The 26,530-nt window shown below is 34.5% G+C and overlaps 1 protein-coding gene and 1 long non-coding RNA gene across 2 annotated transcripts in view; one reads left to right on the forward strand and one right to left on the reverse strand.

The window, feature by feature from the left end:
* The window catches only part of dve (SATB1_N and homeodomain domain-containing protein dve), a 68,540-nt gene that overhangs the window by 6,220 nt on the left and 35,790 nt on the right, over positions 1–26,530 (forward strand). The window lies entirely within an intron of this gene.
* Positions 12,333–14,490, reverse strand: LOC149907599 (uncharacterized). The gene is made up of 2 exons (XR_016456797.1): positions 13,702–14,490; positions 12,333–12,893 (listed from the first exon to the last, which is right to left on the reverse strand). It is a non-coding gene; the product is annotated as an uncharacterized LOC149907599 (long non-coding RNA).

A 26,530-nucleotide genomic window follows, 5' to 3' on the forward strand; every position in this document is an offset into this window, starting at 1 on the left:
TGTGATTGTGCTCTATCAACATTGTTAAACTGCAAAGTATAATATGACTACATAGTAGACAGACATAAAAATGTATCAGTTATATCTTGCAACATTTACGATCGAGACTCGAGTTAGTTTTCGATTAACAAATTGATCGTGTCGATATTGACTATTTAGTGTGTAGCCTTGTCGAGCACGCGCTCCGCCCGTAATAAGCTCCATCTGTCGGATAAAGCGGCGACACCGTTACCTTTCTCAAATCACGTACACTATTGTAATATCCAATCGCCCAGAAATGAGATTGCGGCTAACAAGTTATTTACATTGACGTTTTAATATGGAGATCTGAAAAAACTATTTAAAAAGGTAATTATAATGTGGTGTCCGTAATAGCCACCGTACGCGCCGGCATGCAGCCTTTGTGACGCAGCTAAACCCCGAGATTAATTTTGGCGTCACAATGAACCGGCCGAACGATACATGCCTCAATAAATATCTTGCGATATCGATTTGTCAATTCTAAATTTCGAAAGCTCCGCTCCCGGCCGCGATGGGATCTCGGCAGTTTTTTGGAAAAATGATTAATATAATGGATGCGGACGGATAAGTAGTCGAGATTGACGCGGGGTCTGTGACCGTGTGAGGCGGCGGGGCGAGGGGAGTGAATGTGAAAAGCTGTGAGGCTGCATTGCGCAGGCGATGCCAAAAACTAACCATAATTTACGGACTACTTGCCGGACGGCCGCTGACGACACGCGCGGTACTTTTTTACTACACCCCGATCCTGTTACAAAGCAAATTTCTCACGAGCACCTGAGACAAATTTTGGAAGTATTAAGCGTTAATGAGCTTCGAAAAATCAAGAATGGTAATAAGTACTACATACGCAACTCGGAGATAATTTGCAGTACCCACACTGTGGTGGTACAGATATAATTACCAACTCAGTTTTCCTCGTTATAAGCACAGTTATAGGTAGTTAGAGTTACTAATACAGTAAATTGATTAGATCAACAATTACTCCACTGAAAAAAACAATGTAGAGATGAATATCTCGCAACCCATAGAATGCCAACCATGACATTGACTGAAAGTTAAACCAGTAATTAACTGTCAATTTATCGATATCAGAATTTTTATAATGTTAATGAGTTATGAGTCGCAAGAATATCAACAAAAGAAATATTTTGCTCGTTTATATTTGCTACGTGAGAGGATTCCCTTCGACGTGGGCGATCATGACACATTACTACAATAATGAAACCCAGATATAGATTATACAAGGCACGTTGTATCGATCATTGCGAAGGATCTCTTGGCATTGCCATTATAATTTAAAGCAGTTTAATATATTCATCGAAACCTGCGTACATGCAAAACAAAGGCATCACTTCAGGGGACTCGCAATCTAGCGATTACCTGTATTTTTTGCCCCCCTCATTATGCAGATTCTGGCGAAAAAGGAATAAATTTAATAACACGCATTCGTGAGCTCGCCTTATCGAACGCACTTGCTTCTGATAATCTGCGCGCGCGCTGCAATTACCGCGCGGGGCGGGGAGCGAGGTGCCTCAGAAAGCCAATTCGGTTTTTAATTTAAACTTTCGCAATCCGTTCTGAAATCGCCGACTACTTCAACTTACCTAATCCACTGGAAATGCTATTAAGTTCCGGTGTAATAATAAAACCTATTTGTTGTTCAATTTAAAGTAAATAAATAACTAATTGGAACGACATACTTTTTAACAACAGTGCTAATATGGTATTGCGTAAACTCGTTTGACATAAATTACTTTTTCGTTAAATTATTATATTAATATTGAGTAATAGTTGATAAATTGCTATTCTTTATTCTACCACGGTCTTGGTGTTTTTGCATTTGCTCTAGCAAAAATGTCTTGTTTAATAGCCATAGTCTATGATCTGTCTTTATCTTTTCTCCCCATTCTGTCTCTCATATTCCATTGTATATCATATTGTACAAATGTTGCTAGATCACGCTTGTAATCCAATATATTACTTAAATTAATACATGCCGTGTTGTAAGGAAGCTTGAGCTTTGCGGTACCCTAATAAGGATAATCTTAGCACCTGAGTGCAATTAATAATGGACGGGTGTTTTCGGTAAGTAACTACGATTGTGCAAACACTGTTAAGATGGAGATACGGGCTAAGTAACGGTGTATGTTTGTGTCGGATTGTGTCTATGTACCTACCGAAGGTTAGGGGAAGAAACTTTGACGTTAATTTTATTTTGAGTCATCTTTTTAGTTTCGCTTCAATGTGGACAATGTCTTCTTATCCTTTTTAATTACTCTAAATCTAGTTTTCAGGTGTATCTATCAGTATGTTAACCATCTCATTTACATATCGTTGGTATGTTTTGGACACATGCAAAAGTAAAAACTTACACGAATCTCTGCAAAAGGAACACCAACGTCTCGTCGCCTGGCATTCAAAGAACATTAAAAAGTAATTAATAAAAATTAATTTGCCGATATAAGTGTACCATTCCATTCCCATAGCCATCAATGAAAAAGGCTCATTAGCGTTTTTGCCACGCGGTGTGACGCGTAAAAACTGACGAATGCTCCACTTTGCTTTCATTTTTAAGGAAATGTATTGTCGATCAATCCGTTTTCTCGGAAGCGTGATGAAAGTTGGTGCGTAGCGGGTGCAGGGGCGTTGAAGTGGCGGATCAAGTCAAAAGCGGCCAAAAACTGGCCCCGTATAGCCTTGAATGGCTTAGCCCTCTGGTCACGAGCAAATAGCTGACGTGGCCCGCGGCCCGCCGCGCCCTGCATACATAATGCGCGGCGCAGCGCATAGGGATGGTGTGGAGATGACGTCTAATGTTCTTGACTTATGTCATTTTAATAGATTTATGAAGTCTAATAACTCTTAACTGCTACTCATCTTTGAGTTAACTGAGAATCACATTTGTGCCGTGGCATTGATATACCGTTATTAAAAAAAGAGACTACTTTTAAAATATGCAATAGCAACAAAAAGTTACAAAAAATAATTCGTAATTACAAATAATCAAAGTATTCCGACATTAAAAATCGTGGCATTCAATCACTCCATCACTAACATTACATCTCATCTCCATTTGCAAAATACCATCTCGTATTCACAATATTGATTAATTAAAATCACAAATAATTTTCCGATAAAATCGAACACCGACTCCACGCCACCCGTATCAGTAATGGAGTATTTCGTATTTGTTTCATTTTCATTTTTTGCCAGTGCGATTACTCGAACGGCTCTCATGCTTCTCCGCGAAATTCGGGAGCCTCTCAGCCGTCCAGCCTCCAGATATTAATTATTGATTGACGATAAAGCATGCGTAAATGTAACGCTCACTGTGATTACGGACCACTTTTTGCATTACCACCAAACACGATTTCAGTTCTGGTATCGTAATGCAGGGGATTATTTGGGAACTTAATGTTCGACTTGTGTCTTGCCTTTGTTTATAATGGAGGTGAATTTTTTGTGAATATTAAAAAGGTTTATAATACAAGTAGAATAAGTTATAAAATTATCAAGATATAATATAATATGCTCTATAGTATTCATAATTTTGATATGTAATAAAGGGAGAACCGTTATAAAACTTCCAGGCACTCATTATGGAGTAAGCTGTAACTGTCCTCTACATCAAAATGACAAATTAATTTCTCATATATTGTCAAAGGGGAAAGTCGGTGATAGCAATCACCATACTTCGCTAATAAAGGCACAATAGGGTGGTTAATTGCTAAAAATTCTCAAAGAGCTCAGCTGTCGTCTGCGCCGGCGCAGCCTGAAGAGTTCATAACGAACACCCCACTTTATAATCCATGCTTAGCGTTGCCTTTGAAGTAAAAATGTGGAGCGTTTTGAAAACTTGCGTGGCATTCTTAGCGAAAATTAAAATTAGCAAAAAAATCTAATAGCAATATTAATTCAGTGTTACAGATTGTTAATGTATAAGAGTCAATTAAAAAATGAGTCTAATTATGTACTTACACTCTACAAGATGTTTTGTACAATAATAATTAAATCTGATGATTTATTCTGGTAATTTTTTTGAAGCTTTTGTCATTCCTAAATTATGAATGCCAGGGAAGATACCCTGGAGGATAAAAGCAAAATAAAATTAACATTCTCAGTCTCTCTGATAGTTTATAATATACAAACAATAGATGTGAACTATAGTTACACATAACCTAAAAAATAAGCCCCATGTTAACATGGCCCCGTATATAATCGTTAAAACCGTCCACAGTTTTCGCTGTAGCACCAAGTGTGCATTGTGTCTAAAACAAAGGATTCCGTAGCACCACTCGAGCTTAATTTTTGAGTGCGAGTTAGTATTTGAATTGGTTTTAATCGTGGGATAAACAATGGGGTGAGAGCTGTGTACACGACACGCCCAGGCCATGTGCGTTTCGCATTTGTTAAACGTTTTAATACCTGGGAGTTGTTTAATTCAATTTGTATTCCATAATTCTTTGGTGTTCGCTCATTGTTGTCGCATGGGACAAGTCTGGTCAATTGTGGAAAACAATTGTTAATTATAAGGAACATTTTGAGCGAATTATTCCGTTCAGTCGGATTGTGTGTATGTTAAGTCGTTTTCTTTAACTTTTTGTATAAAAACACGCTTGTTTCTTATAATGTTTACGCTAGACATTCTTCGCATTGCTCGCACGATTGCTGGTATTCCGAGCATAGTTAAAAGATAATTAAAGACTTAATATCACTTTGTATCAGCTAAGCGCATGCGTCAATGGTTCTTCGTGCAGCCTACGTATGTAGATTACCGTTTTCTGTTATAAAACATTTCGAGGTGCATAGTAAAGTCTATGTAAATTGTGTGTGCTATCCCAGGGGCAGGGGTGAGTGATGCGAAACGCGTGAGCAATCATCGCGATCGGCGACTGCGCAGGGAAATGACGGAAACAGACGAATATTGATGGCCACGAATGTCTATGTGTGCCAGCATAATATTATGTGTGCGTGACCACGTTAGGGTAACTGCGAAACATAATATTTTGATACGTCGATACCTTTTTATACGAAACGTTTTGATGCGAAACATCATAGATATATATAATATATATGGCTATAGGCTATTTTATTTTAATGGTAAATAGATGTTATTTATTAACACACGATAAGTCAAACAGAACGGAAGGTATTTAACTACTTAAACATTTATTTCATCAGTGAAAGATATTGAATACAAAGCATATCAAATCATAAAGATATTCGATCGACTTAATGATTGTTTTCTATAAAATAAAGTGCCCATTACGTCGAATTTATTATCAACCTGTCCATATAGAATATATTTAACATAATACTGTATTTGTTTCTCATGCAATAAATCGTTAAGTTGACAACCCTAGGTCGATGGTAACTATAAGCACACTATAAGCCAATGTTTTTATGATGCAGATATTAGTAATCCACTGTTAAACACATGCTATGCAAATACATATTTATACGGCATTAGCGATTACGTATGCAACTGCAGTTTTTATTTTTTATTGATTTTTCACAAGAAATAAGAGTCATGGCCTCACGGGGTAACAAATAACAGTCGAGTTTAGCAGTTACTAATTATATTAAAGGGATATCTACTATGATAACCTTTAGTAATGTTGCTTTGTTTACTACAATTGTTGTGTTTATATTTATGAGATTTTCCTGGAAATTTTAATATTCAGAAAGCTCGGTAAAGTTGGAAAGATTGTTTTTATAATGAAAACAAGCAATTAATAATAGATGTGAATCTGTTATTCCAATTGCCAATGCAGTCTATGAATTGATAATATTTATGATTGAAAAATAATAAAAAAAATATGTTATAAATGAAATTTAACTAAAATGAATTAATATAAAAATGTAGAAGGGCCGAGTGAATAACAACTATGACCCATGCTAAACCTGACAGGAATCACGAATGTATTTACCTACAATTTACGCATTCTTCGTTATGGCTATTAAGTAAGCATACTTCCAATTTGTTTTAAGCATACTGCATACTACCAATAGTTAGCCAAAACATTTCGCAACATTATTACAGACTTTGATAAGATCACATGAAAGTGAGATAGACATGTGTGCACTTGTCACGCACACATGTCGCTTCTATACATCATATGCGTGGAGGAAGTGGTTTTGGAAAACGCACGCACGGCTATTTGACTTGCATGCTGGTCACTGGATTTGAAATGACATGACTCGCTTGTCCTTAAGCGATAATGCGTGTACATGTTAATTTGGACGGATTTGTAATGTACCCAGTGTTTGCCGTGTGTTAATTATGTATCTATATTGCATGGATTTTGAAATGTAGGTAATAACTGATTAACTGTAAACAACTGATTTGACAAACGAAACGAAAGAATTATAATTACTTAATGATGAAATAATTAAATTTCCTACTTTATTTAAACACGCAAATTAACTTATACAGTATGTTTCCTGAATGTGTCTTAACATTAATTAATAATTTTTAATATTTTGTTATTTTGTTTTGAATGTGCGTTTGGTTTAGCCTAGGAGCTTTTGCTTCTAAAGTTTAACATTTGGGTTGTATTTGTAATCCTTAAAACTATGAAATTTATTTACAATCATAAAAAATATATAGAATTTAAACAGATTATCTTATAATAAACTTTTTCCCGCGCTTTTTCCAACATTTCTCACCGATAACAAATTTCATACATCAACGCACACCGAGGATTTGATCTATTCATAAGCTATGTTATCCGCAACATAATTGACGTGCAATATACTATTAAATGAAACCCATAAATGTGTTTATCTCGTATAGCTTCGACACGATACGATTTTATTCATAAATATCGTTTCGGTTCATGCGCACGACGCGATAAGCTCTCAAAAACGCTATCTAGTGCGTTAAAAAATACATAATTGCGGTATTGCGTTAGAAATCGCACGCGTTTATGCACGCATTGGTATTAAGTAATTAATTCCACGCCCTGAACTATCGGCCGACAATCTGGAATCGCATCAAATGTTCGACAAAGCTTTGTTAATGAAGGAACGCTAGCAACGGTTTCAGAATAAACATATAACGCAATATAACATTTTAACGATGTTTAAATCTATAATGTTCACAAAAAGATGCCCTTTAATTGACTACATGTGAACACGGATATTATAATCATCATATAATTCAAATGAAGGATTTTTCTAATGGTCGAATACGTAAGTGGTATTTTATTTGCATATACATATTTACTGAATATCTTCGATTAGACTGAGAGTCTACACAGCAGACAACTACGCAGTAAAACAAATGTATTGTTGAGAAAAATCTTTATTTGAAGTAATTAATTGAAATGATACACACACATTATGAGACGATTAAATCTTGGTTTCATAGATTAAAACAAGGCGAGAAAGTAATGAACGTGTTGTTATAAAAACCTCATATCGTTTGTACCTATCAACAGATCAGTCAACTCTCCATTCTATTACTTATTCCGATGACAATGAACCGTTCCCCATATTACAATCGCCTGCGCAGTTTTTACTCCGATTCCGCCGCATAGCGCATGCAAACTACGTTGAAAAATAATTTTCCCTCTTAATTAGAATGGATATTTGCATAAACAAGCCGGGATCCCATACTAGGACGATCATTATAATAATTGTGGTTTTTTCACGTGAAAAACCTATGCGCTGTAACGGCTATACTGGCCAGGGTATCGATACTTCGATAAGGGTGCGTATGCGCTGATGGAATGGATGCAAAAATGTGGTAAAACATAATATGTTATAATAATAATTTGAATATGAATAAATTTACATATTTTTCCTAGAGTAACGCATCAGGTGTATGGGCATTGAATGCGTGGAAACTATACAAAAAGAAAGAAAAATAGTTTCATTTTGTAGTATCTTTTAATTACGCAACACACCAATGTCTTGCCGACATATTTTACCACAGAGCACTATAATTTAAACGTAGATATAGCTATTAAAATGAACCGATGTGCCCAAATAATTCCGTTACGCATTAGCCCTGTGTTTGTCAAACTCTTTTAAAGCGGCTTAAAAGGGAGGGAATTGAAAGTAAAGGGTTCTTATAGAATGGCATATCGCAAGTTTAATCTTAGCGGGCAAATTAGGATTAATTGAACTTCTTACTTATTCTTCAAAAACCTTTTGTAATGCGTTCGAAGTAATGACATAGAGCTGATAAAACTTCAATTTCCAACACGCTTATCTTTTATCTGCGATCAATTGAATGCACTTATAATGCAGTATTATCGGAATAATTCAATATCTAATTTAGTGATTAACTTTATCACTTCCATAGTTTTGCGATATGAAAACTATAATTATAACCATTATGACAACAGCACAGTGATAAGTTATTTAATAATAGATTGGACTCTTATGCATCTATTACAAGCTTGTTATACATATAAAAAATACATACATATATTGCACAGTTACTAATAAGATCATCAAAATGTTTTATCAGCTTGAAACTTACTTGGACTTGGACTTGGACTTGAAGTTGCAGACGTCCGAAAACAACATCCACAAAACTAAAGTTCCTGCGTGGGAATAAATTTAGGCGGTAAACACAGCTCCATATCACCGCCACGCATAGTGCGTTGAATTAAGGGGTGCGGGGTAACGCCCGAGGGGTATCTATATCCAGTGGCGGTTAGACGCTCTCAGGTGTGACGCAGCGGAAGCCCGCTATCATTAACCTACCCACATGTAAGTGTACATGCACCCCCACATTCAAATGCTTTGTTTACGCGAAATGTCCTTACGGGGACGGATTAGAATATTGCTTTTGTATTGATGTTATTACGTACTAGAGACCGCGGTTTTACCCGCATTGCTCCTCTCCTACTGGTGGCGTGATGATATACAGCCTACATATTGGCCCGACCTGCAGTTGGTCATATTCATGCAAAATTTGAAGTAAATCCGTGCAATAACTACCTACTTTTTTAATTTAACCAGGACATATACAGACACACAGACAAAAATTCTAAAAAATATATTTTAGGCTTTGATATCGATTGTAGATCATGCCCCAAGCAATGATATTATATATACAAACAAGAGGTATCATTGGCCCCAAGTATGTATTCTATAGATTCTTTATTGCAGTCAATAGCAAATGGGCTTGTCTCATGAAACGTTAATAAATTATGCTTATTAATGATTGAGCTTAACCTATTAAAGAAATTTAATTTTATGTTTTACTAAATATGTACTAATGGTTTTGTAACATTCAACATTTAAGCCTCTTCATACCCTTTAATGTAATATAAAAAATAGTAAATGTAAATTTCTGATATAATAATTATCGGTTGACTGGTTTCAGAGATTATTCGTTATAAACAAACAAATCAATCTTTAACAAGACAATATAACTGTGAATATATACCTTGCTACTCTTCGTTCTTCGTGTAAAGATATCTGATAATCTAGTATCTAATATCTAATATATATTATAAAGGCGAAAGTTTGTAAGGATGTATGGATGTATGGATGTTTGTTACTCTTTCACGTAAAAACTACTGAACCGATTACAATGAAATTTAGCACACATATAGAGGGTAACTTGGATTAACACATAGGATAGTTTTTATCCCGGAAATCCCACGGAAACGGGAACTATGCGGGTTTTCCTTTGCAAAAGCGGGCGAAGCCGCGGGCGGAAATCTAGTCAAAAATAAACCAGATTTAATAAAAATAATTTTTAATTAATCTGTGGTTATACTAACCTTGTTAATCTACCTTCTTGGTGTAATGAGTTTTGAATTAAACTATTACTAAAAATACTCTAAAAATATAGTAAAACTATAGGATAAAAGAACAATGAATTCATCCCTGCTTCGCCTGAGGGGCCGGTGACACACACGACTACCCACCGGGCCTACAATACTAAACTACGAAATAATTAAATAATAAAGCCATTTTATTGCTTTTAAATAAGTGACTATTTATATATTAATTGGAGATATTTGCTTGGCGTGCGCTTTGCAAATTTTATAATATTTTGAGAAAAATGTCGTTTTACACTTTTTTTCAAAGATTTTGAATGTAAGTAGTTTTATTTGTGAGAATTTCTCATTCTTCTATGAATTCAAGTTCTAATTATTTGATTGTAAAAATGTTTTAAATGGAATACACCTTACCTTTGTTGTCTCTACATTAGCACTCTACATTTGTATGTGAATTATTTTTTTGCTTTAATTTCACTTCATTTTACTTTTTCTCGGTATCAATAATCTCAAATTCAGTAACCGTTACCTAATAAAATACATTTAATTTCCGATCGTATCGCAAAATCATGAATGTCTAATTGCACCCCATTTAACAAACGCAATATTTTCACATAAATAACGTGACGAAAAAAATAGAATAATTACGTATTATCAGAAAGTGATATCGCGATAAGTTAGGCCTGTTACTTGTTAGTGTAGCGATGCGTTCCCGTAATTAGTGTAGAATCTTATATATTTACATGTAGACTGTAGTCGTACGAAAACCTTTAATTATCCAAGAATCAAATCATTGCTATTGCTATTAAATATGTACCTATTAAACTCGATAGAACTTCGATAACTGTAGAACTGAAATTTATATTATCAGACAGCGCTTTTTCTTGATTTTATTTTCATTATCATTACTATTTATTTATAAAATATATATTGCTGAATTTGATGCTCTTTGTTAAATATATTATATAGGAGAACATTACGCATTTTGTTTTCAAAAACATTGTTTAAAGTTGAATAATTAAGGGATTTTCTTCTATAATGCATGTATTTTCGTGAGTTATCGTGATGAGTTGTTTTCTTAATAAATAAGAAGCTGTGATGTATTATTTTTTACCACTTAAGTAACTGGGTTTTTATTTTATATAACTATATTTTTTATATACCTATACGATGTTCTGTTGTCCCTTAATCCTGTTCGATACCCTTTGCCCTTCCTGTAGATATGTTTATTGTTAACTCAAATCGTTTGTATCCTATAAAAGTAACTTTCCAATATCAACAAATAATTTATTACTTCATTTTATTGTTTTAATTATTTGTTCTGTGGCCTTGGCTTTTATACGATTTCTTCATGATTACGATTTAATAAAACTTGTCTTTTAATTTTCATGTATTTATAGGTTTGCTAAAATGTAAATTAACTATGGAATCTATTAAGTATGTGATTTACTTGTTTTATATTCAAGCAATGACAATGATAAAAAGCATATTACAAAATAGGTACCTAATAGGTACTTGTAAATAATATTATACAATTTGTTTCACTGAAAGAAGTAGTAGGTAATTTTTTTGGATTAATTTTTGCTTCTCGATATTAACAGTTATCTACATTTATAATCAACTAGCCACTTTCCGCGGCTCTGCCCGGGTTTTTTGCATTTTCAGTGGCTCCCGCATTTTTGTGTTAAATTTTGTTAATATAATAATATCTGCTGAAAGAAAGAAATTCGAATAATTTGAAAAGTAATCTGCATCTACTGAAACAGCCTTGAATATTAAGTAATTTATTTGGATAAGGATTAATATAGTCTGGTATTTTAATTAACTTTTTAATAATAAAAACCATAGATAAAAACTAATTATAATGACAAACTACAATAGTTACAGATATGGTATCGCGGGATTTTCTGAAGTTTATGATGAGTTGGTACTTTTTACTTTTTTTAAGTATTTCAGGATATATTGAATTTAATGAAAAAGCAAAGTTACCTTGGTTAACATAATTGCGGGTGTCGTAGGAATCTCTACTTTTTTTAGAAAATAAAATGAATGCCATATAAACCATCTCATAGGATTAGAATGCATAACTAAATAAAACATGCATTTACATTATAAAACAATGCAACAAATAACACGAAATTAATAAGTTCAAAATTACACGCATAGCATTAATTTATCGCAAAGGTCTGCTGACATCAGCATGTCGGTTGGTATAGCATAAGTGCCTATATTTAGAATCTGTGCTGATTAAACGTTTAGAACAACGTATGTCTATGGTTTAGTCGACGTCAATTGACATTGTAACCTTTGGGACACTATCTAGTATCTGTATATCTACCGTCATTCACGCTTTAAGATTAAGATTGGTATTTTCAATTCAACGAAATAATTGATCGAATCACTGATTCAGAACTTAGGAAATTGTATTTTGGATTTATGTACTTATGTTAATAAACATCATTTAACAAATTGTATAACAAATATTTTAGTTTTAAACAGATTTCTATGTTAGAATGTTTAAAAACATTTGTTTTTTAAGCAATTTGTATATTCATAATTGTCCGTATTTAAGCAAAAAGGAACCACCCAGCAAAAACGCACTTCTGAGATATTAAAGGATTTACAAAAACATTTGCAGCTCTGTCAGATGAAGTAAAATTAAAATTTATTTTATTTAAATTCATTGATAAATTACTTATTTAAGTATGTGTATATAAATTTGCACTGAATATTCTTAAACTTTCTAGATAATTAAGAAAATGTGCATGTGGTTCCTTTTAACATTTATCAATTGATAGGTTTTCTCTTATACAAAAAGGAACCACATCCCAGGGATTTAATGATATAAATGAAACTATGTATTTATAATATCGTAATTAAAGCTTTAATTAATAAAATATATAAAATAATACTTATATAGGACGTTTATTCGACGTTATCATCAAATTGGATTTCGAAATCCACCGTGTCTAGTCCATCTATGTGGTCTTCTTTTGCATCATCACTAATGAGACCGTTATAAAAACTGTGCATCTTGTGGAATGAGATGTAATATGGACTGAATATCGCTAGAAGGTGAAGAAAGCTTCTCCAGAGGCAGCGACGTATAAGGTTCTTCGTTATCTTCTGTAATAAAAAGAAAAAAAAGCTTTAAATCAAAACAATAAAGCCGCGTGGCTTTTATACGTAGGTATATGGCGACAGCAAAATATTATTAGTTCTTATAAAGCCGTGTCCCTACTAGACGACTAAGTATGTTGTATGTACATGCGCCATGTACAAAAAACTGGCTAAGTGCGAGTCGGACTCGCGCAACGAAGAGTTCCGTACCATTATCTATAAAAACGGCAAAATGTGATGATGATGTGATGATGATATTGTATGGGAGCTTCTTAAATATTTATTAAGCTATTGCATAGCTTCTATCGCGGGCCTTGAGCGCGGGGACTGAATCGAGAAATTCCGTAACGAAAAAACCTCACTCCGACGGGCTCGGAGGTGTGGCTTGAAGGCATGCTATGCAATAGCTTTACCGCGGCAGTCCCCGAGTGCCACACGTCTTTTTTATTCTGTTTTTTAGTATTTGTTGTTACAGCGGCATCAGAAATACATCTAAACGTATTTTACCAAAATAGTAGGTAGGTACCTAGATCATCGACAGTTATTTTTAAAACAGGGTTTAGACTTTAGTAGTTTCATCTCACAATGACAGATGAATCGTAACAAAATGATCTCTTAATTCGACTCGCCGCGCCTTCGTGAACAACGACATTGTCGTTAAAATACGTAAATCCACAGAGGATTCCTCTTGTACTTACTTAATGAACTATCTTCTTAAAATCACACCACAATCGGGAATGAATCAAAAGTGGATAAAGCGTACCTGCATCTCAGATTCAATAAGTACTTAAATGCATTAAATAAAACTACTTACCCGTTGTATCTTCATTATTATCTTCGGTGTTCGTCTCCAATGCTTTTCTTACCCATTGCTTGCTTATTTATTTATTACTAAACATTTTCACATTTAATTTTAAAGGTAATTAACAAAAACAATAGAACTTACTTCGCGGAGGAAAAAAACACCGTCACGTATTCGAACTACTTCGCTGAATGTCACCTATATTGACAGATGTTCGACGTTTTACTTTAAAAATTGGAGTTTTGCACTTTGAGCTATTTAAGTAATGAAATACGTTGTTTAAAGATGAGAAGCATTGTAACAAGTCAAGGCATTTGGTTCCATATAGCGATGATGGGTTTCAGAATGTTTTACAATATTTATTTATGCATAATAGAACCGAATGCTTGTGGTTTTATTTTGCAATAAAAAATTACAATTAAATTATGTATTTATTTTACGCATAACCATACCACAGAAACCTGGTTCCATTTTGTGTATTAAAAATAATTGTTATTAATAGAAATATGTGTAATGTATAATGGTACCAAGTAGGTGTGGATCTGTTTTGTATAAAATGACATGATAGTAATATCGTTTATTTGTTTGAACAAAGCAGTCCCGTGGTGCTGTGGTTCGGTTTTGCTTAATATGGTATTATTCGTTGTTGCTGGTGGTTCCTTTCTGCTTTTAGTATACCTTGTTTCCAACGTAAAAATCATGTGGTTCTTGTTTGTATAAGAATTTAGACCACTTTTGAATGAGTATTCTTCAATAAAAGCAAAAAACGAAATTTGTCGAGTGGTTCCATTTTGCATAAATACGGACAATTATTTGAGATCTAGGTAAATAGATTTATTAAAACTTTTTTTATACAAAAAATATAGCTAATTATCATTATATTGATTGTTTATGTGAATACAAAGTAACTGATTAAATAGTGCAGATGTTATGTTAAACAGAGTTTTAAAAAGTGCGTAAGTTCTGTGTATTTATGATTCAAAGCAATGTTTTCAATACTTATTATTTGTCACAATTTATTTTTATCGTGTACGATAATTACAGTATTGTAGGGGCTAGTGTTTTCGGTTAAAGCAATAGATTACGAATGATCGTACGGCTATCAACGGATGCGATAGTGGTAATAGTGGTTTCTACATTCAGATAGATTCTCTTATCTATGGCATGGGAATTTATACGTATACTAGTTGTGGTTACGAGTTTACCATTGTTTGTTTTAACAATAATTTTTAATTTACACAGTTATCCTGTTTGAAAGGAATGATCATAAACTTAATGGTACAGGTACATCGCTTTTTAAGTGGGCTTAAAAAACGCCCTTCCAAATAAAAGTTTTTATTGCATTCAACTAAAACTCAAAAGCCTAAACATTCATTGTTTCTATACAAGATAGTGATAATAATTCATTATCAGTGTTTGATTTAATTTGAAATGGAATGTTACGTATTCAATTCATTTAGGTTTCGGGGAAGTCTGCTATAAATAAGTATAATTAGATAGGGTTTTTACACTCTATGTGCATACTACTTACCTTGAAGTGATCACTCAATACATCGATGCTCACATGAGCAGGAGTAGGTACAATGCACAACAGACGGTGGCATCGCACGCACAGGTCACACGAGATCAGTCGGAACGCATCAAGTGCATTATCAAAGCTAGTCGTATATCAAAGCTCGTAGTAAAGTTCAACGCTCAAAGTGCATAATCGTAGTAATCGGACGCAGCCAAATGTCATCGACCCACTTATCTCATCCGCCATCCCTTTTACAATTACAACAACAAATGAGTAAGAGCCATGCAACGATACGCGCATCGATATTGATGCAGAGGAATAAAATCCTGTGTGAACGAACTCTAATCTCTGTTTTGTGGCTGCTTCCAGAGCCCGAGATGTACGTATAGATAGATAGTCAATGAATCACGCCGATCCCAACCGAGTGTAAGTTGACTGTGGTTTGTAAACAAGAGGACGCGTATAATCGTATAGTTACAATAAAGACAGCAATGAAAACAGATTAATTATGTGAGATTGATTATGGAATGAATATTCAACGGAAGACTTCTAAAGCCCTCTTAGAAAATGTTCGTTCAATTTTACAGCCGAAAAAACCATGCCGACGTAAAAAGGCAACGACGATCTATTTTATGAAATTACAAAATTTGTTGTTTTCAGTGCAATAAAAAAAAACAAAATAGCTACCGTAATTTACTTCAAACACCAAAACAACGTATTTCTATTTCTAGGATAACAAGATAAGTTAACTCAAATTAAGCCGAAAGGGTCGCAAAGAAGTTAGTTTATCCCGTTAATTTTTTCTAGCCATAAATAACAGATCAGGTAGAACGTATTCACAATGTCCTCGGGCGTCAAAGCTTAACTGATGATCCTATTTATGGGGATATTGTAACTGACGTAACAGTATAAACAATGGCAGGACATAGCCGGATTTCTTATTCATTGTTAGGATCATAAAATGCAGGTATACGCTACCTCACTTACAAGGAAAGATTCACTTAATTGCCTTAACAGAATCCCTCTGTTTTGAGTTCCCGACACGTTTGAAGTATAAGCAAAAACCTTGATTGTATGCTTTCCATCTTAAAACCAGATTTGTCGAATTGTTTTACGATAATTATTGTCATTTGCTGAGTTATGGTGGTACCTGTTCATATAAATTTAGTTCTTTCTGCTTAACTTAGAGTTAATAAAAAATTAAATACGTGTTCTTAATTAAATGCGATCATAAATTAGCTTAATTATTGACCATAAGATTGCATTGTAATTTTCCTTTGGTCTGAAAAATATAATTAATGAAGACATCAATTTACACATCTAAAAGTAAAATCTAAAACAGAATACTTTAAAAAAAGTTTAAATTCCCATATAATTTTGTATCTAGTGTACAAAACCTTTACAATTCACGAGCCGAATTCGAAATTACACATTACACATATCCATACTAATATTATAAATGCGAAAGTAACTCTGTCTGTCTGCCTGTTACTCAATCACGCCTTAACTACTGAACCAATTTGCATGAAATTTGGTATAGAGATATTTTGATACCCGAGAAAGGACATAGGCTACTTTTTACCCCGGGAAATAGGATAGGTTTTATCCCGGAAATCCCACGGGAACGGGAACTATGCGGGTTTTTCTTTGACTGCGCGGGCGAAGCTGCGGGTGGCAAGCTAGTATATAATATAAAGCAAACCTTGATACATTATTTTTAGCGGCATCAGATAACAGCTAAGTAAACTTTCCTTTAAAATATATACGCATTAAACTGTTCCATATAATATTGGCAACGGTTTCATTATTAAAATATTCCAGCCTCGTGCGCGCTTACTACTTTGGATAATCCATAGCAATACTAATCGATTCATTTTCTACTTTGTATCATGATTCTTTGAAACTAATATTCAGACATTCGAAGGACAGACGCACACGTCATTTCAACGTTGTATTCAATCTGTATGCACTTTACTTAGAAACTGAACTGTCGAATAATAAGTGCATTGTGTGACCGTATACGTATCAACGGGATTAGTGAGGGGAATACCTAATGTCGATAGTTCGCACTCATTACCACTTTTTCGTTACAGTTACCAACTCATTACACTACGTGAATTTTTTGCTAATTAAAGTGGAAAAAGAACGTATCAATATTAAAATTATATAATATAAATTTATTCATAGTCGATATCGTCTATTAAATGTAAATAGACGCGCACTTCACATGCAAATGCGATTCGATTTACATGCGAGTTAGAGCAGGCGCGGCGCGGCTCGCTCATTGTCGCCCAGTTATTAGAGGTTAAGATCTCGGGCGGCTTCTTAATCTGCCCAATAACGGTCCATGATAAGTTTTATCGAGGTCCTGATCGAGGTCAACGACATGTGGGCATATCGACACATCGAGCGGCGGCGGGGCGCGCGCCACGCACTTCCGACGCGACGGATTTGCCGGAATCGGCGCGGGCGCATCAAAAGAGGTTGCAAAATTCGGACGGAGGCGCGCGCGCGTGAATCCATTTGAATATTATTTTTCCGTGCCGACATGGGAATGAATGCTCGACGTGGGCGACTGTGCGCAAAATGTCAACTACTCTATACTTAATTCGACCAAAATTAAAACGAAAACCCCGAGAATTTTTATAGCGCATAATCTCATCATGTAGATGCGTTCGGAGACTACGCGATGTTTTTCATGGGCATTATTAATTACGCTCGCCTCATATGAGCATCGCAAGAAGTACGATTTAATTACGAAAAAATGTCGCCTCATAATTATAAAAATAATTTTTTCGGCTCGATTCAGTGCATCTCAGTTTCGGCGAGATCGGAGCCCACACGGGTTTTCTTACTACCTACATCTCACGTTTTTGAGTAGCCGTAATATTTAAATTGCCGACATAGCTCCTGCGGGCATACCTTGCATGGGAATGCGCGACAGCGGTCGTCAAAACCCGCTTTTACCGAATGCGTCGTGCATTGTCCAAACGCATCGGCGCTAACGTCTCCATCCCTGTCTAACTCGAAGCCAATGAACCGTGAAGACAAAGAGGCGTCGATGGAAAGTATGGTGACTTTTACTGGACGTTTCTTACATAAGCAAACGCATCCCGCCTAAAATTTTGCATGGATGTGTCGCGCATGCGAAAATGTAGTCTGCGGGCGCGGCGGCGGGGCTTCGGCGCAGCGCACGTACGCGACATTACCTGATGATGCATATTAATTGAAGAGGAAGTTTTGTCAACAATATCTAATGTGCTCCGCGGTCAGCCCGCGGCCCCATTGATAGCTTTTTTGTTCCCGGTGTGTTTCCAAGTTCCTACGTTATATCCATATTGCGCCGTAGACGCTCCTTATAAAATGCATTATTGCATAATTTATGGCGTACGTTGCGAATACAATAAGTATTATTCAAAGTCGATACTTCACGACTATTTCGACCGCGAGTGGGTAAACTGGGTTACTTCGATTAATCTCGGTACTCGAGTGCAAGTTAGAGATAATCATCGCTGTAGGTAATCTATCGTTGATTAATTAATGGTGTATGTATCGAGTACACCTATCTGGAGTGTTTAGACCGTCGATACTGCGAACTTATAAATCCACTACACATAGATTGTGCTGGATAATAATAAAATATTTACAAGTAGGTCTTAGTAGGTAAAGACAGTCAGTGCCACGATTACACGTGACTCGATAGAATATCATCCTTGATTATTAACTGACCGAGATTGTTTCTTATTCAACTCATTCAATTGGTAATAAAATAAAAATATAAATTATCTGATCCATACAATGCCTCAACTGAGGAATAACATTTAAAGATATTATTAATCATTCAGTGACATAAAACGATTCAGATAACGACTTTAATAAAACAAAGCCACAGGAAAAAATCAATTTACGCGATTATCTAATTAGGTAACGAATTAAAATGCACAATCTTGCATTATCGTATTCCTCAAATTCGAAACAGATAATCTATTTCAATTCAAAGTAAAATGTGCGATAATAAAATAATTCAGAACTTGAAAGAGTGCGTTTCATAGAAAATCAAAAGTGATAAGTCACGTAGATCAAATGTTAAATCTGATTACGGATAACAATATGTCGATAATGTCTTAATTATAGGCGTTTATCGAATCAGCCGTGGATTACGGAGATTAACACACAGATTTCCTTTTATCGCATTAAGTGTCGGTATTTGTGCACTTTTCAAAGAGATTATGAGATTACGTATTGCGTTGTTTAATGTGATTAGGTTTTCGTGTTCAATATCCGTTTGATTAATTTATTACGTAAATATTGTATTGATTTGTATTTAATTGGTGGAAATTATTGATATATTTAAGTAAATAGATACGTATTTGTAATTTTTAATGAGAGTTTATTGTAATGTTTTTTTTTATTTATTTATTGAATTTATTTACTTTCTTATATTATCTTAGAGATGTGGAAATCTGATTTTAACTTCCAATTACTAAATTTCCAATTGGTGCTTGAATGTAAGATTTTAAAAATATATGTTTACAATACTCATGTTTATTCTTCTTATTCTTTGTCGATTCACTCTTGGCAGAGTGGTCGTGGTCACGTTGAGACGTCCACATCGGTGGTAGAGGCGGACATATTATGTCTATATAGTATGTATTGAACTATGATATACATAATTATAAGAGGATTTAATATGTATAGATAAGCATGAATAATACTTTGTCTTTGCTTAGCAATTGCTGGGTCATCCATTCGGGTGATAACTCTAATGGGTGATTATTAAAAAAACCTTTTAGCATTAAACGTCACAGTATGTAGACCTTACAGTAGCAAAACTAAACTGTAAAACGTTGCGACCGTACGTTCTGAAGTCATTAAACGTCACAGTATGTAGACCATACAGTAGCAAAACTAAACTGTAAAACGTTGCGACCGTGTAACGTTCTGAAGTCATTAAACGTCACAGTATGTAGACCATACAGTAGCAAAACTAAACTGTAAAACGTTGCGACCGTGTAACGTTCTGAAGTCATTAAACGTCACAGTATGTAGACCATACAGTAGCAAAACTAAACTGTAAAACGTTGCGACCGTGTAACGTTCTGAAGTCATTAAACGTCACAGTATGTAGACCATACAGTAGCAAAACTAAACTGTAAAAGGTTGCGACCGTGTAACGTTCTGAAGTCATTAAACGTCACAGTATTTAGACCATACAGTAGCAAAACTAAACTGTAAAACGGTGACAAACACACACGGTGAAGATACTATAATACTTAATGTTAAGATTCTCTACTATAAACCCCTGTAGAACCGCCATCCTGTTACAAATGACCCGAAATTTTGTGTCGGTGTTTCGGGTCATTTGTAACAGGATGGCGGTTCTACAGGGGTCTTAGTACGCAATGACAAACAGATAAATGATGGTCAGAACGCTGATACCGGATACCTTAAGATATATTTTATATTAGAGAATCTTAACATAAAATATTATAGTATCTTCACCGTGTGTGACGCGCTTAAACGTCACAGTATGTAGACCATACACTAGCAATACCAAACTGTAAAACGATGCTCGATGGTGTAACGTTCATGGCTCACACGCTATCCAAATTGAGTTAGCACTCTCTACCATTTGTTTCCAATTTGTTCAGTTCGACAATATGCCCTGCTGTGTTTATCCCGTACAAAAATAGTGCAAATGACACTAATTAGGAGGTTCTAGCGGACCCGTGTTAATGGATTGCTCATACTGAATTCGTTTAAGCTGCATTGAACCGTTTCGAAATTTTACACGTGAGTTTGTGAGTAATATTATAATTTTGTTTTATGATCTGTTTATTTTTCAATTTTATTTATCAGATTTTTTATTATATTAATACTGTGTAGACAGACGATTTACCAAAAACGTCGTTCAGAAATAATGTAGAGTATTCAAAATAGATTTTCTTTTTGAATTTATAAAAAATTGTATTTTGACTCTCTAACATATTATAAGTGTTAATTTAGAGTACACACACAAATATTTATTTCATTTTATTATTCACAAAACTTAGATTAATAGATATGTAAGTAAAAACTAATAATTTTTTAATTTTTTTTTAGTTTGTAGTAAGGAAGTTATGTCTTGATTAAAAAAAAAATATAAAATTCACACGAATCGAGTTGCAGGCCATAGCTTGTTAATCATAAGTGAGAGATAATTAAGTAGATAAATGCAATGAAAGATAAAAACTACTCCAATATTGCATTCAATTAATAAAACGACGTTTATTAATTAATCAATATGTCACTGAATAAATACAATGTTAGGCATTCTCTTTGATAAAATTAATTTTATAGACCTCAATCAAATAGATGATAACAACCGCTTCCGTAGTCAATATTTATTGTTTTATTTAGAATGTGGGAATTAAATATATTGGTGAGTTATATGGTCAATGAAAGATAGCTATTATTTGCTTGAAATCGTAAATATTGTTTTGTAGATATGCGATATTTAACGTGAATATACTTATTGACTTATTTTTTCGGTGTAGTACTGGAACGTTATTTAAAAAATCTTATACTGCAATTTTCTATAATTCGGTCATGTGATGCGTAACAGCAAGAAGTATGAACTTCAACTCATGCAGGGCAAAGTGGCAGGTAGAAGGAGACCTGGCCACAGACGGATATCATGGCTCAGAAATCTTCGTCAATGATTTGGGAAGAGTACAAAATCATTGTTCAGAACAGTGGTTTCCAAAATTGAAATAGCCTTAATGATCGCCAACCTCCCAAAGGAGAAGGCACATTCAACAATAATTTTATGATTTATCCAGATCTGAATACGATGTCAATTTGACAAAATCTGCAAAAATATACAAATTAGCACGCAAAAAGGCTCTAAGTTCCAGCATCTAAACCTGTAAAGCACCCACTAAATACGTAAATAGAACTAATGAATTCATTAGATCATCGATAGTGGTTGTAAACGTTGTACAACGGATGTTTGACAAGCGTTTCATAGTATGCCCTTGGAATAATGAGGGAAGCGCAGATTGCCGCGCCGCGCATAGAGAATGTCTTCGGAAAATATAACGGTGCTTGTGGGAAAAGTTGCTGTTGCTTCTGCGAAGGGCTAGTTTGATTAATATGCACGTGGATAAATTCAGTAGTTCAGTGGGGGCTTTCAATACATGATTGTTTATACTTTATACCTATACTAGCGGTCCGCCCCGGCTTCGCCCGTGGTACCTACATGTTTAAACTATCCTATCTCTCAAGTTGGATCGAACTGCACATGGTGTGCGAATTTTATTATAATCGGTTAAGTGGTTTAGGAGTCCATTGACGACAAACATTGTGACACGAGATTTATATATATTAAGATTAATCATTGGTAACGTCTAACATTGGATTGTATCCGTTTCAACGCCTGCAAGTTGCAAACGTTTGTCTTGGAAGATAGGGTTAAATTATGTGTTGATTAATAATAATACAAACTTAATTATTCAATTAAATAAAATTTAATATAAATTAAGTTATAGCTCTACATTATCCTCGGAACACCATTTACAATATTAAAAAAATGTCTGCGTGTACTAGTGTACACACGTAAGAAGTAAAACTTCTTTATGACCTTATTTTTCAAAAAATAATTTACTATATGTAACTTTACAGAAATACGTCAATCACGCGTGGTAGTGATAAAAACAAGATGGCGCGTAACGGAAAAATGTCACGCGTAACGAAAAAATGTTACACTAAATTTTTTCCAACCCCGATAAAGAAGTTTCACTTCAAATAGAGTTACATACATTACATTGTATGTAACTCTATTTTTATAAAATTCCTATCTTTTTTAATACATAGAAGATTCATCTAATATTTCAGTTTTTCGTTGTAGTTGAAGTATGATGTCTTCCCTCTCGTCAGCCACAAAAATTCTACCCTACAGATCATCTAGAAAATACTATAATTTAAACAAATAGTACTCTTAAAATGGGGATTAGACGTCTCCATTTCTAATCTTAAAGATAAATGTTGTTATCACCACATTCCGAGGTTTATTTTAAAGCTCTTTCGGCACTATAAAGTAGGCTGGATTGACATAAGGTTAGGCTTGAGCGTAGTCACTGGATTACACGAAGCCTGGCTACCGCGGGAGTGTAAACAGTATTTAGATATGTTTTAACGTGTTTTTGGGAAGTTAGACTGAAGTATGGGAAAATAATGGAAGGAAAATTCTGTTTATTATTTACGTATACTAATATGTGAATATTAAGCATATGATTTGATACTTTATGACTGGAAATTCATACTAGTTCGCTGCAGATTATTACTGATTAATATTATTCTCGAGAGCAGTGGTGGCTCAGTGGTGAGACCTCGGACTTCGAATCGATAAGTCCGGGGTTCGAGACCAGGCGAGCGCGCAGGAAATAAATTGATTTTTCAATTTATCTGCGCATGTTGTAACATCACCACTGCTCGAACGGTGAAGGAAAACATCGTGAGGAAACCGACATGTCGAAGAATCAAAAGTTCGACGACATGTGTCATCCGCCAACCCGCACTTGGCCAGCGTGGTGGATTATGGCCTGTACCCTCATAGGAGGCCCGTGTCCCAGCAGTGGGAACGTATATGGGCTGATGATGATGATTATTCTCGAAAATTAGGAAAACATAATATAATCGCTAAAGATATAATAATGTTCGCACACTCATAAACTAATATTTTGAATATATTATAACACAGATCGATCTAATATTCAAATTATTAATATTACATCGATTCACAAATACGTGTTGTTTGTTGTAAAATAATCAGAATATGCTTAATCTCCAAGCAGTCCATATAATAAAAATGCTATTAAATTATCACATTTTTTTTTAATTTACATATCGAGTGGTCATAAAACTGTATGTCATAAAGTCACATAAAAGCCATAAAAATTATGAATATGGTTCAAAACGGGTCGCGTCCATGGCTCTGATGACGGCGAAATGATAACTAGAAGTAAACTAAATCAGCCATTGATAAACATAAATCCAGATTTGTCAAATATTCGTGTAACATTGCAGTGAAGTTTGGTTATTTGCTTTTTAATTATGAATGATTTTTATTAATAAATTTGTATGTGTTATGTGTATTCGGTTAGTAGAAATTTAGAGGAGCAATAGTATTGATGATTATATAAAAAATAAATTTTGTATAACTCAAATGTTGAAAAATAGCATAAACTGTTTTTTTTAAATAACCATGCAATGATTTTGTTGTTTTTAATATCGCGGTTTTACACGAATTATTATAGCACATCAACTATATTAGAATGTTTTGCTATTATGTATCATATAATGGATAATTATGTATCAAAAATGGTAGTTGATAACATTTTTTATATTTATATTTGTTTGTTATTAATTCCTTAAAATCCGTATGTCATATTTAATACTATAGATACATTTTAGGTTTCTTATCACCGCTGTGCGTATTTTTCATATCTAAAGTAAAAACTTCCATACGTGTTTGCTAAAATAGTATGTTGTAATAGTAATGATTACGTCATTTTATATATAGTAGCGATTATATTACATTTAAGTAATTACCTAAATGATGTTCTTGTATTTATGATTTACTAGCGACCCGCCCCGGCTTCGCACGGGTGCAATGCTGATACTAAATACACTACAGAAAAATTGTGAACGTTGTATAGGTATAAAAATATAGCGGCCCGCTCCGGCCTCCGGCATCGCACGGGTATAAAATACATACATAGCCGGGCGGCCGCAAACGCTACGTCCTGCAATTTTTAAATCTGTAATATCTTCGAAAATATTCACTTAAATCATACGGTGTAAAGGGCCATATAGATCTATATTAAATGAACAATGTATCCATGGTATTTAATTGGTTAAGGATTAATGCTGTATTGGTTAAAATCGCTTCGAAAATTAGCCATTATTTGTCGTAAAAAGTAAATGACAAAAAAAAGTTATTGTGGGTTATCCATAAGAGATAGACATATACCATCGCGGACTTTTCTGTAGACCTTTTCAATGTGTATAATACTTAGTAGGTACATTATTTTGATAAAACTCGTAGGGTTCAGCCTGCGTTTGCAATGTAAGCGGAATAAATGTAATTTTTTACGACATCACATTAGAAACCTCAAAAATAACAGTACTTCTCCACTACTTAATGGATCTTATTATACATATAAACCTTCCTCTTGAATCACTCTATCTATTAAAAAAAATCGCATCAAAATCCGTTGCGTAGTTTCAAAGATTTAAGCGTACAAAGGGACATAGGGACATAGGGACATAGGGACAGGGAAAGCGACTTTGTTTTATACTATGTAGTGATTTCTATTATTTATATGCTTCACATTCGATTTACATTTCTAGGTTTTAATATGTTATCTTTTTTTAGTTTAGGCCATTTAATCTCTTATCAATATTGCTAATATGTGATAATAAATTATATTATAGCTTTATGTTTAAATTTTGATAAGTTAAGCTTTAAGTAGTTATCACATTAAAGTTGCTCTATCAAGGTATTATTTTATGGGTCGCTTGATTGGAACACATCGAATTCCCATATCGTGATAACTGCAAATTACAACAGGTACATCAGTCATAACTGACAAAGAAATACGCTGACACAATTAGTATGTACCTAATATGTAAAAAAATTACAAAATTTTGGTAAATGTAGAGTAATAAATATTTTAAAATTTCGAAATAAAACAAGACCATATTAAAAAAAAGACGTGTGGCACTCGGGGACTGCCTCGGTAAAGGAGTGTGCCCGTCGGAGTGGGGAGCGTGAGGTTTTTTCGTTACGGAATTTCTGGATTCGGTCCCCGCGCTCAAGGCCCGCGATAGAAGCTATGCAATAGCTTAAAATCTCCCAATTTGTTTCCAGTGTTGTGTGTAGGAAAACATCGTTGGAAACCGACATGTCAGAATCAAAACTCAAAAGTACGACGACATGTGACATCCGCCAATCCGCAGTCCCCACTTGGTCAGCGTGGTGGATTATGGCATGTACTCTCATTATAATATTGCCCGTGTCTCAACAGTGGGAACGTATATACTATATACTATACTAGCTTTCCGCCCGCGGCTTCGCCCGCGCAGTCAAAGAAAAACCCGCAGAGTTCCCGATCCCGTGGGTTTTCCGGGATAAAACCTATCCTATGTCCTTTCTCAGGTATCAAAATATCTCTATACCAAATTTCATGCAAATTGGTTCAGTAGTTAAGGCGTGATTGAGTAACAGATAGACAGACAGAGTTACTTTCGCATTTATAATATTAGTATGGATAGGGATGATGA

This window comes from Colias eurytheme, chromosome 6 (assembly GCF_061535395.1).
Source record: "Colias eurytheme isolate Ceu_HAF_F1 chromosome 6, ilColEury1 Martin Lab GWU primary, whole genome shotgun sequence".
Lineage (NCBI taxonomy): Eukaryota > Metazoa > Arthropoda > Insecta > Lepidoptera > Pieridae > Colias > Colias eurytheme.